The 15,878-nt window shown below is 39.8% G+C and overlaps 1 protein-coding gene across 20 annotated transcripts in view; it reads right to left on the reverse strand.

The window, feature by feature from the left end:
- The window catches only part of GREB1L (GREB1 like retinoic acid receptor coactivator), a 108,581-nt gene that overhangs the window by 88,192 nt on the left and 4,511 nt on the right, over positions 1-15,878 (reverse strand). For 11 of the 20 annotated variants that reach the window (XM_085539610.1, XM_085539607.1, XM_085539602.1 and 8 more), the window contains exon 2: positions 8,520-8,611. The exons of the other annotated variants lie outside the window; for them this stretch is intronic. The gene's annotated coding sequence lies outside the window, so the exon portion shown is untranslated. The remainder of the gene's footprint in view (positions 1-8,519; positions 8,612-15,878) is intronic. 20 annotated transcript variants of the gene reach the window in all.

The raw sequence follows: 15,878 nt of genomic DNA on the forward strand, positions 1-15,878 counted from the left end.
TAGAAGAATACAGAAACCATGATGTTACTGTAGGAGTAACTATCCAAAATACAACTCCAGCCTCCATTGATCCATAGCTCAAAGCTCATTTAGCAGCAGCTATGAGCTTGTCCAGCTTCCATAAAAAAAAACAAAACACTTAAGCTTCCAGCATGCTGATGTGCTGAAAGCAGAGCATCACAGCTCACCTTACATTTGCAGTTACCACCTTTTACTCATGTTCAGCATGGCACTTACTGATTCCATCTGTGGAAAAAGAACTGAGGAGCATCAGAAGACATGACCAGGTACCACCATCTGCCTCACATTACTCTATGGACCTCAGCAGTCTTTCTCCCAGGCTGATGTTTAGTTAATTGTTTCTGATATAGTAGTTGCTCTGCACCTTTGATCTCTTACCACCTTACCGTGTGTTTTCTTCCCAGTCTTAATACCTGTTATTGCATAAAAGGGAGAGTGAGACAAACTGCATATGACATTCAGTAATTTGATATACTGATATACTGAAAATGAATGTGCATGGCGGAATCATGTTTTCTGCTTTAATCTCTTTTTTTTTCTTTGGTAACATTTGCTTTTGTCTTTTTTTTCCCCTACCATTACAGTCCATTAAGCTAACATGTTAATCACACTCTCCATTACAACTTCAAGACATTGTTTCTGAGCAATAACTCACCAAAAGCATCTATACAGAACGGAAATGCACGCACACACCTTCTAAGATATATGAGGCATTTCTGAAAGGGAACATTGTATATTCCCTGTACTATTAATATAGTCCATCCCTAGGAAAAAAAAGTAGGACAATAGGTATTCAGCTCTACCCTTCCTTATCTGTTTTTATAGTATGTGATTAATTGTTTAAGTGCTTCATAGCACAAACAGAAATATTACACATGAAAGCAGGATAGTAAATTGTAGGTCAGCTCAAGCTGACTAGAAATCCTGCATACAAAGAACCCAAGAATGCTGACAAACCTTTTAGTGAACCCAGCCCAAGATTTATTATAAACCCACAGTAAAAAAGATGTTCACAAAGTATTACGTTTCAGTAGAAAAATTTCAGCACAGAACAGTATGTGAAGTTATCAAATATAAATATTAAGTGTTAACTCTCTTTTAGGAAGAAAGCATGACAAGCAATTACAAAGATGATATGAAGACATTTTTTCTGCCTGCTCAGTCCCCGAGGCTTTTACCAGCAAGAAAATGAAGTGAGAAAACAAAACAAAAAATAATTAATAACCGTTCTGACAGTTTTCCAGCAGCTTGGAAGTAAATGACGCTTCTCATATGTGGATAATCACATTGACACATGTTGCTCTATACTGACCAGTCATAAAAGATCACAGAAACAGCTGAGTGCGCACCGTGTGAAAACCAGAAGATAAGGTGGAATTTTCCTCTCCTTTCTCCTGAAGGCTGCCAAAAGATCACTAAAATTAAACACTGCCCAAGGCAATTGTTAAAAGCAGTTTGGCCATTAAAGTCATGTCATCTGGTGACCCAAGTGACCTACATTAAACCAAGGCTAAAGGGCAATGTCATCTTTCTTCTCCTTTAGATAGCATGACTTTGCATCTTCAGCACAGATGGAAGACAACCCCCTTGGCCTCTTGGTTTCCACTGTATCCCTTTTTGCAAACGAAACTCAGCTGCAACCAGTCGTTTGTATTCATTTGGCCCTTGTTTCACACTGCTGTAGTACTACGGAGGTGAACAGCAGCACATGCTCTCCCAGAAGGGTATTCAGCCGGTATCAAACTAGAGACTGTAACACTCCACATATTTAAGACTCAAGGGCTAAATCATATCTGAAAAATGCTGTGTAATTCATTAACATTAGACACATTTTGTTTGAATACACTACAACATTTAATCACTTTTCTATTAAAGCATTAAATAACAAAGACAACATCACTCAATGTATGACTTACTTTCAATTTATTGCATGGCCTTCACATCCTCTCCAGATTTTTAGAGCTGCCATGCTGATAATGACACATTCCTTAAGAATTTACTTAATTTAGAAATGACGTTAACAATTCACAGAAATGCTGCTCTCCTCGGATAAGAGGGCAGGTTGTTCCACCTCTCCAATCCTCTTCAGAACCACTGTGCTGATGAACTAAGTCCATTGCTTCTAGTACTGTAACAGGAGCCTTAAAATACATACATACATGTGTACATAAATACATAAATATATACACACATATATGTATGAAGGGAATAACATTTTGTAGCCTGAAAAAGGTTCTCAAATCATTTCTATAATCCATTCTTCCATAGGAGAAAATCACTTCAAAGACAAAGAATATACTTACATTTCATTCCACCTTTCAGAATCACAGAACTGTAGGGGTTGGAAGGGACCTCTAGAGATCATCAAGTCAACAGAATGTGGACTCAATGTGGACTATAATACACAACGCTTACTTATATGGGTAAGACTTTTCATGTTTGGTAATATAAGCCATTTTAAACAGCTGCTAGCATGCCAGGAATAAAGTTTACTGCTTGATTCTAAGATGCCTGTGCTTTATCATTGCCATCTTCATCAATGGGAACACATCACTAGGCTGCCTAACTGTTCAGGCAAACAAGCTCTTCCCATGGGAATAATTATTTTGAAGCACCAGAAACCTGAACTTTCTAGACTGAAAAAAGTAAACAATTTCAGACAGTTGGCATTTAAACTACAGCTCTTTTCTCTGGCGCTCAACCACACCTAGATATTACTGAGATAAATATGATCCAGTCAACTGATGGGTAGCACTGCATGGCTGAAAGATCCAGAGGCATGGAAATCATTCTGACTGCTATTTAAAAATAACACCATTTGAGCACCTCCCATCAAAATAACTAAATAAATAAAAACAGACACAAAATTCTGTCCTCAAACTCACTATAAGAGCTGGCACCTGTAATATCCATAGCTACTACCTGACCCATCAGTTTACTAAAGAATGAAATCAAAAGCTGAAATTTAGCAAAGGAAACAATCTCTAACAGAAACAAGTAGTGCTTTTTTTTCTTGCTTTTTTCATTATTATTGCAAACAACTATTTTCAGAATAATTATCCTTCCTCATTCTTCTACTAAAGGCAACTGGCTGAAGTGTCGGTTAATTTGTGTAATCATTCAGAAACCAGGCAGTGAGATTCTTAAATGAATGGATTGGCACTCGATACAGACTTGAGTGAAAGGTAGTCCAGGGCTAAACAGGCCAGAATGGAGCAAGAGTGAAGAATTTTGTCCTCAGGCTTTCCCTGCCCAAAATATTGTGTGTCTTGTTCTGCAACTCTGCATCATGCAATATATTATTATGTGCTCACCATACAGGTAACATTTGCCTTCTGCAACATACTGATTCTCGCCTCGCTTGCACTGACCATTCTCTACCTTTATCTCCCTACACACAGGTTCTCTATACTTATTAATTTCACTGTGATAGCTTCTCTCTGCTGCTAGGAGTCTCTTCTTTTCCTTTTTTTTCTTTGGTCTCCATCACAAATTGCTAGGGACACTTTTATTTCCTCCCTTTATAGACTGAAGAGATGACAATGCAGTTTGATTAAAGCACAAAAATCATTATTAAAGAAAACAAAACAAACACCAGGAGAGAAAAAAAAAAAAAAAAAAAAAAAAAGCAATGAAGATTTCTGTTAACAATAAAAAACTTGCTTTAAAAAAAGTAAGAATTGAAAAAATAGCATGAAGATGTATTTCTGCACAAGACTTACTCTTGCTTATTGGATGGGGAGCCGAAAAGGGAAGGAAGGTTTGTTCCCATTGACAAAAAGCAGGGCGCTGCTGAGCTGCAGGGTTACATCTGGAATGACAGAGCACACACAACGCACCAAGAAACTCCCCCCATTCCCTACAGTGAAGTCCAACTGGTCTCCTATGTGAGCCTTTGTACACTGGTGATGGGTTAACATTCATCGCTCTTCCCACAGGGAAGGAAAACAACTATTACAAAATAGAGAAAAAAAAAAAAAATCTGCTAGGAGATATAACAGCCTCTTGCCACACTGACTTGCAATGATTGTTCCAAGTTTGTGAAAGAGCAATAAGAAGTTTCTATTTAAAACAAACAAAACCTTGCAGACTCTTTTGCATCCAAGTCAGTGCTTATAGCCTTAACAATTTGGTCACTTCTTTTTTTTCCTTTCCCCCCCTCCAAACTAAGGAATTTACAAGCTGTCCCAGTAAGCTTACAACAGCCACATGATGAATACTATCTTTGAATCTCAAAAGAGGGGAAATTTAAACACAAGCAGCCCCACAACAACAACAGTAAAAACAACCACAAAGGTAAAACTGTTTATTAAAGTCTTATGGTAAAGAAGTATAATTTTTCTTTGCATACCCTATTTGTTATCATTCCCTTACTTAGCTCTTTAAACATGTAAGTCCTATAAATAAGTAGCTTATTATAAAGAGAAGAAGTCATCTTCATTTGTTCACAGCTGTTTTGATACCAAATCACACCTGTGTCCAGGGCAAAGCACCAATCACACATGCAGAACTATTAAGGTAACAACCTAATCAAAGTCTTCCCTACAAACAAAATAATTTGTACTAGATGCTTGCGAAGACCCTTCTGCCCTTCATCTCAGGGAGTACTTCAGCCTGCCTTCAGCTTCACCCCTTCTGGTCTGCCACCCATCTGCCACCTTTTTTTTATGGGGTAATCTGCTCTGTGTTTGCAGAATCCACACATCAGCCCCTAAGCCCTGTCTCCTTTAGGTCAGCTACCTCCTGCTGTAATGGGGGTAGGGACAGCTGTAACTCAGCACACACAGCCACCCATCTCAGTAAGCCCAAACCAAGGCCAGCACCATTCACAAAATGGCGCCCAACGGGGCCTCTAGCTCATGTTTCCAAAGAAACTATATTCAGCAGCAAACAAGCAGCAAAAACATTGTCTTTATATAGCCAACCTTCACAAAAAAACACAATCCAAGGGCACGCTCTCAGTGAGGTAGCGAATCATTTCAGCAGTAAGGGGATCTTGCCCACAGCTGCTGCCTGTGTGTGGGCAAATGGCTCTGGAGTGTAAGGCTGTGGCCTCACTTCAAGGACAGAAAAAACCTGCATCTTCCCCGGTATGGTAAGACTGTTCTGAACTAAAAACACTGCCTCTGTGACATTAAGAAGGACTTAGCATCCACCACACTGCATTTGGTCTGGTTTGGGCTGTGTACAACAATCAGCTACAACACCACACAGCTACAAAAAACTGCATCCTCAGTTCAGCCTCAAGCCCACTTCGTACAGTCAGTCTCACCGAAATGCCTAACTTTATAATACAGCTATGCCAGAGTAATCTTTTTAAAGAGAGACGAAAAAGACTGTTTAATCACTAGAAAAGTGTTGTCTATTCCTAGAAATTACCTGGTAGGATTACTTATTCTGAAGCAGAATTTGGCTTGTGATAATATTGCTCAAAGTGAGATTTTATTCTAAAGAAATTTTGCTTAAGCAAGAGTTGTAATGCAGAGGTAGAAACACTAGTGCAGAATTAAAGATAAGCCTGGGCTGCACACATGAATGAGACATAAGCAGTTCAGTTATCAATATTCAAACTCAGTTATTAGCAAAGAGAAAGTCACAAATGTCATTGATTTGAGATGCACGAAACAATATTTTGTTAACCGACAGGAGCTCTAACAATAGATAGGAAGTCTTCCCTGACTCTTCAAACTCTGTTCACACCATATTTCTTGCAACACAAGCTGAAAGCAGCTGCATAGTTGCTTTAAAAGCATTTAAACTGCAACAGGCAAAGAGCAAAAGTTGTTCAGGAGGAAAGGGGAGCGGAGGGGATAAAAGAAACCACACCATAAACCACCAGTGAAACAATATTTAAACTACAAGCACATTTCTGCTCTAGCTAAATGGACATAGAGGAGCATCAACAGAGCACTCGGGGCTCGAGTTCTGCTGTGTTGTTAAACACACACAGAAGTCTTCTCCTGTTTGTCCCTGGATGCTTAGTTTTTAAAGAATGATTTCACCCACGCAGTGATGTGGCAGTAATACAGCTTGTGAAGTTCAGGTGACTGTCTTAGGTGTATTTTAATCAGAGAAACAACCACCAGATGCAAATCCAAACTGAAGTGCCTTCAGGACAACTCTGTTGTTAGGAAAAGGAACAAAGTTACAAAGTAATACTCTTAAAATCTATATTCAGGGAGTCCTGTAATGAATAGCCTCAAAAGAAAAAGGAAAAAGAAAGAAAAAGAAAATGCCTCCACGCTTAAAATCCAGTTGCTAAACCTGTGTTACATTCTGTATGAAGCCTCAGAGAAGTAGCACTGAAAATTTAAAGGAGAGAAGGTAATTGATTCATTACATCTATTTCTACCATATTTCTTTTTGTATTTTTTGGTCCCCATTTCAAAAGGCATTGTTTAAATTGCCCTAATCTGCAAACAGCAACAATAAGTGTAGCAAATACTTGACAATGAAGATGTAAAGCCTCTAAAAACCTGTTACCTTAGTAACCACGGGAATGCAGGAGAATAAGAATACACTGAGTGTCAGGACATCATTTTGGATTCCTGAGGGTTTGGGCTGAAATACAGTCAGCTTTCATTAGCTTTTTGTTTTTCCCAGTAGGCCCTTGGACTTTGAAACAAAACCTGAATGACAGCTATGAGCAATTCCAGCCTCACTCCTGATTAGCCACACCAAACAAAACAGCTCTCTTCAGTGTGAACCCCCCACCATTTGCACCCAACAAACCTTGAAACAAACATTATTTATGTTTCTGAACCCCCTGGATATCACTAATAAATAGCATTCCAAAACAAGGCGTAAAACAAAGAGCCACTTTCTTGGGACTTAATAGAGAATTTACTTCAAACAAATGTCCTGCAAGAAAAATAAGCCAAGATATCTGCTCAGGACATTTTGGTAACCTCAAGAACAGTTTATTTACAGGCCTTAACGGGGGTGTTAATTCAACACAAACACTACGGAGAATTTAGCTGCTTGTTTTACTCACGGAAAGAGAGAAAGAAAAGTTAAAACAAAACAAAAACAAACCCACAGAACAAGGACTGAGCTCCAAGCCCCCAACCCCCAAGGTCTGCTAGGAACTTTGTGGTCAAGATGAATCAGAACAAAGATCCTCCAACCACTGCCTTGAGCCGGCTTAACTCCAAGACCAGCCCCTTGCTGGTATCTGGTCACTTGGGAAAACAATCTGAAAAAGCTCCAGGCAAAGATGTCAGAAAAAATAAGCAGAAACTCAACCATCTGGATTATGTTAGAGCCAGCCCCTAGCACACCAAGAAAGAATATTTTTTTCCTCAGTGAGGGGAAAAACAAAAGTAGACAAGACCTATACTGTCATCATGTGATGACAAATTTTTACATGAGAAAAACTGGAAGGTGACAGCAGTTCAGTCAGAGAGACTGGCCTAATCTCCCAATACATTTGATCACCTCCCTTCAAACTGATACATTCCATTTTACCTGTTTACATCAAAAGAAACTGCCATTTCAAGACACCTCCATTTATTTGCAGTCTTCTGCACTCATTTACAAACACAGAGGATGAGTACCACACTGTGGCAAGACTTGACTTTAGAATCACATCAAGTGTTCAGAGTTTACACCCTCAGTGGCTGCCTGAACAAACTAGTTCACCTAATCACACAGCAAAAGAGCAGTATTTCTCCAGGCAACTCCAACTTCTAAGTTAAATCAAGAAGAATACCTAAATGAAAGCCCACTAGTTGTTATGGATGGAAGAATATTTCATAATCCATTCATGTCTTTTTCAGATACAAAAAGGGCTTGCTATTTCCCTCCTCTTGAATGCCATCAGGTGTCCAGAAACAACCTCAGCCCCACAATGGTTAGAGCATCCATAAGAGCAGTGAGGCAGTAGATCATAAAAGAGCACATTTTCTCTCGCCACAGTCATAACAAAGGTCACATCAGGTTTGAGACATTAGCTTAGACCTCACAACTCCAATTTTCAGGTCAATTAGTCCCTTCGTTTTTCCATCACTCTGTTCTCTGAATGTAAATGAGGCAAAATAAGTGTAATCACTTTTAAGGAGAAAAGGATCTTAGGGAAACCACAAGTTCTAAAAATAATATAAAAGGATTCCTAAAATATTTAAATAAATGAATTTAGTTATCATACAAAATGTGTTTATATTATTGAAACTGGATACAAGTTTGCACAAATGACAAGAAACTCTATTTCTCTCCACTTTTCCCTCCAAACTATTATATCACTTCACACCTTCAGACTGGTTTTACATACACTGCATTCACCTAGTATGATAAAGCAACTTGATCATGACCCTACGCTCAAGACCCTACCCCATGCGTGTCCCTTCCTCAAAGACAAGTGCTGCAGAATGCTCCAGCACCGAAACACACTGCTCAGACTCTGGTTGATAGCATTCAAAAGGCAAAAGACATACATAAATAATTGTATCCTTGCAACAGCAACACGAGAAGGTGAATGCAAGCAGATGCCAGTCTCCTACCTGCTTCTCTTTCTCAAATTACTGCTCTCCTGCATGTAAGGTAAGCCACAGGTGCTGCGCTCTTTGAACAACAGATCTGCAGCTGCTTTTATCTGTGAACAAAGCACACATGAGATCTGTTTTAAATGGAAGAAATGCAGTACAGCACAACTCAGGAGAACGTGGAGATAGGTGCAAACCAGAAGCCTAACTGCTCTGTCATTTGTGTGCACCACTGACTCACCTGCTTGAGAGAACTGGACCTTCAGTCTTTTCCCTACAATTTGAGCTATACAGCTTAGCAACATAACTACACCTCACCAGAAAAATAACTACTCTATGCCAGAAAAATACATGGGGCTGGGTTTTCAAGCCTGAAAAAAAATTCTAAAGCTCTTTATTCTTTCCCCCCTTCAAAAAAATTCATTACTGCAGGTAGGACAAAAAAAGAATCACTCCAGGACAAAACAGCTCCCTCTCTGCAAGGTTTAAACTCCCTAGCCCCAACCAACCACACGGTGATAACAGTTAACAAAATTCCCAAACTAATCCTAAAGTAGCATTTCTCTACCTAACTAACTTCGTATTTGTAAACAGCTCGATATATTTGTCATTAACTAATGAGAAAAAGATTATACTCAGTGACACATATCATTGCACACTTCAGCTTGGTGTGCTGGATCAAGAAACTTTATTTATATATATGAAAAAGTAACCTAGAAGAAGTTCTTTTCAAGTGGATCACTTCCTATGTCAGAACACAGCATATGGCATACTAACAGCAACACAACAGGGGGAAAAGGCTGAGGTTTAGGTGTATAAACAGCCAACCAGAAAGGAAGATACAAAGGTGGCTAATCAGCAAGTAAGCCACAGTGCTCCCACACATCTAACCACAGGCTCACTGACATGGTTTGATATGAAACTCTTATTCAGCCAAGTCACAGATTTTAATCATCTCCAGCATCTTCAAAAAGGAAGTCAGAAAAACTCACAAGTATTCCTGACCCAACATCCACTAAACTCAGTGTTTAGTAGGTACCTTGCTACTAGCTCAATAAGATCTTAATCCAATAGACATCCAAGGCAATGTTGAGAAGCTTCAGACTACATATCTTCTGTATGTGCAGATTTTACTTGTCTTTCTGGATACGTATTCCTTACTCTTTTTCCAGACAATAACCAAAGCACAACCCTCTTCTTCAAACACTGTAATTCAAGGCAGGAAGGGAAATAGAATGCGAATGCTTAACCAAAAAAGGCAGCTACAGGACACGTCTTGTACCCTACATGCATAAACCTGAAGGAAAAATACAGGCTTTTGCAATATAAAGAAAGAAGATGACAAAAATAATCTAATCAGAGTTTAAATCTATTACTAAGCAAACATCAGGAGATACTATTCTGAGAGAACGATTTTCTAACAATTAAGCAAAAACAGTAGCAAATATTCCATTTGTAATTATAAAATAAAAATAAAAACAAAAACAAAAACCTTAGGTTTTGTTCCAAAGAAACAGCAGGGATTTCTTCAATAGTGACTTCAGTTAATTTCTGCTTCCGTCACTACTAAAAAGCTCACACAGCCAAAACTGTGGCTTTTTCCCAATGACTTCACACTACAAAAAGAGCACTATTACTGCTTGAAAAAAATATTTCAATTGAATTTATGCCACTCTAATATTGTACTGACAGACGTTCCCCAAAAAGGAAAGCAAATCAAAAAGAAAAAAGAGGGAGCAATAAAGATGAATAAAAACCAGGAAAGAAAAATGTAATTAGTGGCCTCAGAAGAACCAAAAACCCAAAACATTTAAAAGAGGAAAAAAAAAGCGGTAGGTCTGATTTGTGGTCTCCACAAGCCAACCTGCTGATTCAGGGCAATGTCACCAACAGTATCCTTATCTGCAAAGGGTAACAATCAATTGTTTGACAGAAACAAAGGACAGCTCAACAGGAAATCAACTGGCTTGGGACAGATGGTCACTGAATCAAGTTTCACCCCTCCCCTCACCAAAAATAGGCTTAAGAGGCATTTTCTGTTACCAAGCAACAGCGCAAAGGAAGGCATAAATCTTCCCCTACTCGTAATTCCCCTCCTCCCCGATACACACACATTTCAGCCCACTAGGGTGCTGTGTTTGTGCCTTGAGTTATTTTTCGAATGAGAGATGTGGTGCTGGAGTGCTTATCCTCCTCAGGGGCAATGCAGGAGGGCAGCAGGCCTGGGTGTAAGTAAGAAGGCAGCCTGCAGGCTCCCTGTGGGGCAGGATTAGGGCCCAGGCCGGGCTGGGCCTCACTGGACACCTGAGAAAGGGCTCCTCTGAGGAGCACAATTCCTGACTTGTTGAATATAGAAGTGGCACGATTCTGATCATCACCCTGACAAAAGGGTTGAGCTTCTTGAAAAAGTCACCATCGTAAACCTTTGTGTGTGCTTTAATCTATGAAAATCCTAAAATGTAATCCCCTGCAAACGGGACACAGTTATCATCAGTGCAGTGTACAGAAGGGCACGCCTGCAAACAAGGCAACTGCTCTGAGCATTCACAGTGCACGAACCAGCCTAGGTCAGAATGAGTAACCTGGCGTACTGGAAAACACCGGCAGAATCACCTTTCCAGAGGCAGAGAGCTGCAGTGTCTTTATGGAGGGAGTACAGCAACAAACTGGGTATCCTATGAAAGCTGAAGCCCAGATTGCCATACTCAGACTACTAAAACATACAGCCAAATAAACAAAAACCCCCAAGAAATATAACAAGTCTTTCTCTGGGGGAGGGGAAAGGCTGTGCCAGTCTGCAAGGGCTGCATTTGCTCCTCAGTGATCCAGAGCCCTTCTCCCAATCACATCCTGGCTCCCTATCCCTCTGTATTTTATATAACCGTTTGACAACGATGTAGATAATGAGCAGCAATGCTGCCATGGGTAAACACAGTCTGCTTCGCTGATGAAGGGCCTTGGACTTTAGAGTCCATTTCGCTGCAAAACAGCCTCAGTGGGGACAGCACGCCGGCTGTCCACACGCAGCACCCTGACCTCGCAGAGAAACCAGAGACCAAGGCATTTCAACTCAAATTACAGCTAAGCTAATTCAAATTAAACAGAAGGTTTGAACACAAAAGCCAAATTAATAACTGTTCAGCCATACGCCAGGAATAGAATTTGTGGTCTAATATGTCCACAGCTTCATGACAGCAGCACGATGCACAGTGACCCAAGGTCACGACAGGACTGTTGAATTAAAAGACCCTTAGGCTTGGTCACAGAAAATCGTAACACCTTATCATTACTGTCATACAGCACTTTAAAGGCCTCCTATGTCACCCTCATTTTACTGAGGCAGCAACAGAGGCATAGAGGAGTTGTACATTTTCTGCAGAATTTGGAAGCAAAACCCTTCTGAGGACCCCAGTCCACATCATACGGTCACCCAGAGCACTCAAGTGAAAGCAAAATGTCGTTCACTTAAACTCATGGCCAGAATCAACATTTTTTCAGCAGATTTCCCTTGCCTCATTACTGATTACTAGGAATCTTGTCACTGAAATCACTTTATGAAGCTATTCTCTCTCATCGAGCAGGTAGCAATATCCTCTAGTATTACAAAGAAATGGATATCAGAATTTTTCTAACACATTGAGAATTTAGCTAAAAAAAAGAGACAAAAATAAAAAACCTATAATTTCTCTCTGATGTGCATTAGCAAATTGTCTGTACGGATTGTAACAGCTTTGTTTCTTCTAAACATCAGTGTAAATGCTTTGAAATACACCCTTGCAACAGAAGCTCCTTTGTGCGCAACTACATAGTCCATCATATTAACAAACCCTATGCCATAGCTTTGCATAAATATTTATAATAGCATTACAAGTTTTCCTCTTACAGTCACAAACTGATATCCTTAACACAGCACTACCACAATATAAAATACATTATCACCTCGGAAGAGAAGGAAAGATTGGGTTTCTTGCCCTCCTAACTGTGCCATCAGGCTTTTCTTCAGACACCAAAGAAATTCCAGATTACTTGGCCAAAGTGGAATCCCATGATACATGGTATGGTTTTTTTTTGGCTGAAATGCAAGAGGATACAAGTTTTAAGGTAAACTTCAGGACTGATGCCCAAAGAGCTTGCTCACCACTACCTTTTCCTAACAACATTTTAAAAGGTTTTCTTTGGATTCTCTACTACTCGAACTTCTAGTTCAAATCCCTAGGTCTTCTGACTCTGTCCAAGGTATTGAGTTCTACCTGACTCTTTATCTTGAACTACAGCATTCTTCACCTCCTCTAGTCAAATGCACTAACCTCAAGCCAAACTTACACAACAATTATCTTCTCAAAAGAAAGTAGTACAAGTAGAACGTAAATATCAGTTGAATACAGATTCTTATTTATGGAAATCACAAGTGCACAGAGGATGGAGTTGTTTTAATGAACACATCCCAAGGCCAGCCTCCTTCCAAACATTAGCCTAGAATACACTCATTCTCTCTTCTTTGGGAAAAAGGATTGGTTATGAATCTTAACGGCTCTGCTCTGGCCCTTTAACTTGCAGGTCAATCTCTTCCTAAAATTACATATCTTGAAAAACATCCCATCTCTAATTGCAAATTTCTAGTTCCTTCTTCTCCCTTTTTTCCCTTGCTGGTGTTTTCTTGTTGCTGTTGCTTTTGTTTCTTTGTTTTGTTGCTATTTTGGTTTTTCATATAAGCTCAGCTTCTCACAGTTTGTTCAGATAACCACTTGGAGCAGATTCCATTCCTCTTTTCACAATTAGAGCTAAGAAGCACAAATCCCTTCTTCTCACTTTTGGCTGCTGGAATATGTTCAGCTAGACTGAAACTTCAACCCATGCCCTGAGTCAACATCAATACCACATTTCCATCAGTACGTCCTGAAAAAATGAAACACGTGGGCACACATACAACTCAGTTACTGGAAATACACACAAGAGGAAGTAACAGAAAGCAGCATTTCTCAAGCCTCACCAATTACTAAAACTGTAGAAGCTGAAATAAAACAAGCAAATCTCTCCTCCTAACGCATGACTTTAGTCCAGAAAAGCATTAAAAATATGTTACAGGGCTTATTTTTAGTTTCCTTGAAGTAAAATGTTGGATTACGAACATCAACCTAGCAAGACTGATTTTAGACAATGCATCAAAGTCAGTCTGGTGGGTATCAATATTATCCTCTGGTGCTCCATCTTCAACCCAAACCAAGCTGAACAGCCTCTTATGGACTACTGAAGCCTTCCTATTGACATACGAGCAGCAATGTCTCAATCAGCAGCACAGGTACCTTTCCAAAGCTGTGAGACCAGAAAAACTGTTTAAGATGTTGCATCTAACCAACCACTAATACTGGCCAGCTCTGTGTGGTTGTAGGTTTTTTTTTGTTTGTTTTTTTGTGGGGCTTTTTTTTTTTTTTGCACTTTCCTACTTTACAAGAAACAGAATAACGTAGGTTGGAAGGGACCTCTGAAGGTCACACAGCCCAACATCACACAGAAAGCTTGGCCATGTTGGAAACACTGTGAAAACAAAACACTGCTTTGATGTCTTTTGGTTTGTGGCTGACCTGCATCAACAGTTCTGACTTCTTAACCTGACAAATTTAGATGTAAAGGCTCCCAGTTATTCTCAGGGGGACTAGAATTGAAGTTCTGTTTCTTAATAATAAAATACCAGAGGCACAAAAATACATCTTTCCCTCAGGTTAAAAAGAAAAAGGTGATGTTTCATTATTATGTTTAATCTGTTTCCCAATACACAGTTACTGCAATTTGGATAAATGACTAATGAACTACAAAGCAAAGATCCAGTCATATGTCAAGGTTACACACGGAGGTTCATCCCGTACTTGTTTATGCAGTGAATCAGAGTAGAGAACACAAGCCTCAAGATATCAGTATCATCGGCCATCGCAAGCATCAAAACATCTGCTGCATTCCTTTCTTTTTCAACTGTAAGCCCCTGAACTGCATGTTACTGAGTTCCAAGGTGAGCCCGTTTTCACAGGACAATTCAATTAAAACACATCTGGAAGAACTGCTTTCCACTGAATGCAAATCCCAGATCCAGCTCTCATTTATTACACTGCTGGGACAGCATCCTTTAAACACACTGATAGAAAGCAAACATTATTTTCCCCTTCAAACAGACATCAAAGCAACAACGTTAGGAGGAGTTTTCAGCTGTCCTGCACACACAGATTATGCAGATTTGCTGTTTTTCCCCCCATCAAGAGCAACTCTGGCGACACAAACATGGAACTTCACAAGTTCAACTCAGCAGTTAACCAGTCCAGTTTTAGCACATAATCACAAATGGATTTACTACAGTGACAGCGATTGGAGACGCAAACCTTCGCCATGTCGTGTAGGAAAGCTCTTTACCCTTATCACAAGCACAGCCTTCTTCCTACACCAAATCCACAAGAATCACCACAAAAATCAGGCCTGACAGAAAGCCAGCCAGCTGAACCACATAGAACAGAGCACCTACCTGCACAGCCATTAGGCACAAGGCACTGCAAGGAAACAACCATATCAGACAGTTAGGAAGTAAATACTGGTCATTAAGAGAGCTGAGAGCAGCCAGAAAAATGCTCCCTCCTAGACTTGTCTGGCTCAAGGTCACATCTGCTTTTGAAAATTGAAGCTTTTTTGGTGATGGTTTTTATTTAAGAATTTCAGAGGCATACAACTTTGAATGTGTCTCGTGGTATTTCTACTACACATCAAGCATTCTTGGCCTAATTACACAACAAACACAACCATGAACAGGCTCTTGGCATTCATACCAGCGTAAGCCACCTTAACCAAGCAGTCACTGAACAAAGAAAATGAACACTCTGACCCATTGAGACATCAAACCATTATGACATTGGGTCCCTAAGTAATAAGGGCATTACTTAATTAATGCCACAAAACAAAAAATCTGTGCATTTAGATGTCCTGCTGTTTCATTTTGAAAGATTCCACAACTCAACACAAAGGCTTCCAACAGCTAAATGTTTTAATCTTGATGCCTCTGAAATCCACGCTACCTCCCACATCTGCTGACATTGTGACTGCAGACGTAGAGGGAAAAGGAAAAACAACAATCTGGCAGCAAAGCCATCTTCCCTCTCTTTCAGAGGCTTGGAAACCAAGAGCTGAGTCTCCTAAAAGAAAAAACTGGCAAAAAGGTACCCTTTAAGACTTGCTGAAAATCCTGCAGCCAGGCCTATGACAGTATGTGTATTCTTCACATTCAACTTGTTATTCTGCTTTTAAACACTTCAGCAGTGCTTCTGCATACCTCTCCGTCCTGGGCACTGAAGTCCTCTTGGATGCCTTTGAATCACAGAATCATAGAATCACCAAGGTTGG

The sequence above is a fragment of the Coturnix japonica genome, chromosome 2 (genome assembly GCF_054131305.1).
Source record: "Coturnix japonica strain WE chromosome 2, WE-NBRP24, whole genome shotgun sequence".
NCBI lineage: Eukaryota > Metazoa > Chordata > Aves > Galliformes > Phasianidae > Coturnix > Coturnix japonica.